This window comes from Phocoena sinus, chromosome 15, assembly GCF_008692025.1.
Source record: "Phocoena sinus isolate mPhoSin1 chromosome 15, mPhoSin1.pri, whole genome shotgun sequence".
Classification (NCBI taxonomy): domain Eukaryota; kingdom Metazoa; phylum Chordata; class Mammalia; order Artiodactyla; family Phocoenidae; genus Phocoena; species Phocoena sinus.
The window spans coordinates 48,025,961-48,030,630 of NC_045777.1; positions in this window are offsets into that span (position 1 = coordinate 48,025,961).

Here is a 4,670-nt window from a genome sequence, read left to right on the forward strand (position 1 = left end):
CTGTAAATCCCAGCTCATGTAGGTCAAGACCAAGCTTTCCACAGGGTTCACAAAGGATGGTGGGCTTTCCTTTTACCAGCTGAGAGCAGCCCCCTGGCATGGACAGTAGCTTAAACACAGCTTACAAACCGTTCTATCTTGAGGGCTTTGAAACTGCACAATTCCTGCCCACCTTTAAGTTCTTGGTATTCATTTTACGTTTGGGTCCTAAAGTGAGACTTTGTTATTATTTTTATATTAAACTATTTCAGAATCACATCATTCAAATTCACGTAAAAGTCACCAAAAGTATACATAATAATATTTCAAAGACGTCCAACTAGTCATCATGGAGATAGACCCAGAACTTGGTTGGTCTATTTGCACTTGATTTACAGTTGTACACATTGTTTGTTTTTAGTCACATGCGTTGGAAGTGGCAGGGCAGCACCATCACCTTTTTGAGGGCTGGACCTTGACGGGGCTTCACCCTCCCGAAGCAGGGGGAATCGTTTCAGGACCTCTCCCAGCAGAGGTGACAAGGAATGAGGTGATAGGTGTTAGGCATGCAATGTAGTACCTGGCACATAGACCAATGTGCCCTAAATGCCACCTCTTACTGTTATCACTGAGCTGACCTCCCCTTTCCCAGTTACCTTCCAAATACCGAGTTTATTTTAGAATTATAAAGATCCAAGGGAAGTGGGGATTGGCTGGGGTCATGCCCGCCATTGTGGGGTTGAAGACAAAGAAGCCCATTGAAGAGGAAAAGATAACGTCACAGAGCTGGTTGGCCGTACAACCAAGATGCCACCAGCATCCTCTGACCCTGCCGCCCACGTCCCACTGCCCCACGGGGCCAGCCTGCCCACTGCCCACCACCGCCTTGCTACATATTCATGACCTTGAGATTCCTGCAGACTCGGAAGATGGCGCCACTGGGACAATGGGGTGGCTTTCCTTCTTCCCTCGGCTGTTTCTCCTGAGTCTATTAGGGACCCATTAGGCCGTGGCCTGGACAGACACTGAAACGAAGCCTTCCATTTCCTGGAGCAGAGTCTTGGGTTTAGGTCTTTTGGTCACTGTCCCTCCAGTGATGTCATAGAGCCACCTCCATCGTGAGGGTCACCATCAGAGCTTGGAGGAGTCTGGAGTCACAGATCTCAAGATAGGGGAAAAAATTAAATCTTTCTGGAAATCCCAGCTTTCCAGTCTTTGGACCCTGTTGGAAAGGGTCATCCCCCAACCCAATCTTCTCTTCCAGAAAAAGATAAGGGCAGCCAGCATGGCATCCAGATCTTAGCAGACATTTCCCAGCCTCAGACCATATGAGGATGACAGCAAAGTCCCGGCCCCAGCCTGAGGGCCACGCTCTGGCTGCCTCCTTCTGTCCAGGCTGCTTCTTTGCCATCCAGCGTCCTGCCACTGTCCATCACTGACTGCTGTGCTCCAGTCCCACTGGTCTGGTCTTCTGTTCCTGGAGCTTATCCTGCACTGCCAGCCACAGGACATTTGCATGTGCTGTTCCTTCTGCCTGGAGTGGTCTCTTCTCTGCCCCACCTCAAGTTACCTCCCATTCACTCCCCTGATCTCATTCCTTGTGAAGCTGCCCTCACCACATCCAGCTTCTCCTTCGGAGCCCTCACCACAGTATGTAGCCAGGCACCACACCAGAAGTTCCCTGTGGACCAGAGATGTCCATTCTGCTCACCATGCATCCTTCATACTGGGTGAAGGGCCAAGTGGTACAGTACGTAGTAGGTGCTCAGTAATTATTGCCGATGAATGAATACATGCTTACAATGGGCTGTCACTTTTCCTCATGTGAAAAGCAGGATTCCAAAGGAAGGGGTAGTCAGGGGAGAGACACTGTCCCTGGACTTCTTCCTAACTCCGGACTTGTCCTTCAAAGTCCCCTAGAATCGCACCCCAACCAGCTCGTGTTTCAGACTCACAGTCTTCAGAGGAGTTCTGAGATCGCAACCCTAATAGGCTCTGATCCCGCTTCGCAGGCCTCTGGGGACTCAAATAAACTTGCTCAGCTGAAAAGCGAGGGGAATCCTTCATCAAAAGAATTTCTTCAGCCGTGCTCTCTATTGGCGAAAAGAAAGAGAGAGCACGCAGCTCCAGTCCTTACTGGCTCAAACCTTGATTAATATATGTAGTTCCCTGGAAACAAGCATGAACGGTTCCAGAAAAAAAATCTACCATTAACTGCACTTCGTCTCCTCAGGCTACAAAACAGCCAAGAAAGCCACTTAGGGATGAGGCACTTTCTGATTAGTTCTTTAAGGGAAAACCTCTCCTCAGTAGGAAACGTTCCAGGGGTTGCCAGATGGAAACATGGAACTAAGCACCAAACAACGGCCCAGGGGGCCAGCAGCCCTGCATCACAATCTCTTGCCTGGTTCTTCCCCGGCCCGCATCGTTATAGCCCCTCCAGGCCCCAGCCCCACCGAAAGCCAGGGTCCCCTGCGCAGCCCGCTTCACAGGCGCCTGCAGATACCATCGTGGGCTTGGGGAGCCTCCAGCTGTTCTTGAGAGTTAACTGAACACCCATTTAATTACACTGCGGGGCTATATAAACATTGTGCTCCACAAAATGGCACGAAGCAGATATTTTTAGGAGGTCACAGATGTTTCTTGTGATTATCCAAGTCGCAGGTCTGGAAGAAAATTTTTCCCCAAAGTAAAGGAAGAGAGCAGCTCCAGCATCTGCTGTGGGGACTCTGTGTGGCAGATGAGCACCAGCTCGACTCCCTCCTGCCGACAGAGCTTCCTTCTGGGCTCCAGAAGGTGGGGTCCAGCAGGTGGGGTCCCAGCATATGGAGCAGATCAAACACCAAACGAGCCAGACGCCTGACCCCAACAAGGGCTGCTTCTCCACCCTGGACTTGCCCTGCCTCCCAACTTAGGCTCTGCCAACACTCATGAAGCGCCCGCTGGGTGCAAGACGCCATGTGGTGGCTGTCACTGAAAACTTGGATGAGACGCTAACACACGCTAATGTGTGTGATGGAGGGGGACCTCCGATCACACAGACGTACAAGGAGGCTCACAGCAGCCCTGGTGGAAACTGCCCGCGACAGGAAACGATCCAAATACCACGGACACCGCTCAGCAGTAAAGTGAATGAACCATAACGTACCGCAAACGCGCCCGGAGCTCAGACACAGAAGAGGAAGATGTTGGGAGGAAGAAGCCATTTACTTAAAATACAAAAGCAGGCACCACCATGACATCAGAAGTCAGAACAGTGGGCAACCTCGAGGAGGGAGGAGCAGTAGGGGCATGGGGGGGTGGGACTTGGGGTGCTGTCATGTCCTATTTCTCAAGCCAGGTGCTGATTGCAAGGGTTTGTTCCATATGGGAAAGTTTGTGTGAGCTGCACACTTGGGGCTTGCAGACTTCTCCTGTAACAGGTATATTTTAAAATAAATAAATAACAGCAATGTACCCAAGGTCCCACAACTAGGAAGTGGCCAGAACGAGACCCAGCCCCAGGCACCCTGGCCCCCGAGTCCAGGCTCGCACCCACATGTCCTGCTGCCTGCATGAATCAGAGCCCCCAGTGCTGGGGTGCCTGGGAGTCAGCACCCGCTGAGGTCCCTCTCTGGGTTCCGCTATCACTGTCCCCTGTCTTCTCCAGCTGACCGCAGCTGCCTGAGGGCTTCCTCGGGTGCCTGGAGCCCGCTCTACCTGGGAGTCAACACCCCCGTCCCAGGAGCAGCCCCCCACCAGAGACTGAAGGGGCAGGTTGAGAAGCCCACACTGCCCTGTCCTGGGTGAGAGGCTTGAGCTGCGTCCCCAGCATCTCCCCGGATGCCCCATGGGACTGAGCCCCGGCCATCCACAGTGGTGACCTGTTCAGATACAAACCCTGCAGCTCCTGCCCGGTCTCACGTCCCCACACTCCGACTGGTGTTTCCAGGGACCACCGCCCACATGACTCTTTGTCCGGGGTCTGCTCCCTAAGCGGCAGACTCAGGCAGCCCTGCTCAGAGAGGCGCCCCGGGCCACCCCGTCCCCTCGGCACAGCCCCCGTGTGCTTCTCTTTTCATCATACTCACTTTCTGAGGTCTTGTCTGGTCACTTACTGTTTATTGTTTGTCTCCCCACCGCCCGCATCCGAGAATAAAATCTCCGGGAGAGGAGGCCTCTGGGCTAGCTGGCCACTGTCCTCCAGCACCAGGAACCAGCGGCGACTCCCAGAAGGTTGGATGATGCGTGGGGTGAAGGAGAAACGCACTGGTCCTGACCACTCAGGACCAACCCCAGCCTTGTGAATAATGGTTCACACCCGCTTAATATCGTGAGTGCCCAGCACATGACAGAGGAGCTCTAAGGTCATTAGATGAACAGATAAGTCAGTGAACAAATGCAACCTGGCGGCTCACTGCTGAAACCCCAAACCTGCCCCAACCCAGACTCTCCAGAACGGGAAGCTCGCCTCATTGCTGGTGCTGTCCTGGATCTCGTGTGGATGGCTCCACCCGTGGGAGCTGAGGCTGCCCGGTTCCCATTTGACGGGTGGAGAAATCAGCTGCGAGGCAGTGGGGCCCCCACTACTCCGGAATCTGCATCTGGTCTCCATCCCAGCCTGGGCACTCCAGAGAAACCTCCACAGACCACGAGCCGTTTGCTCCATCCCCTCCTGGCCCCAGGCGTGGCCAAGCCTTCCCTGTGCTGAA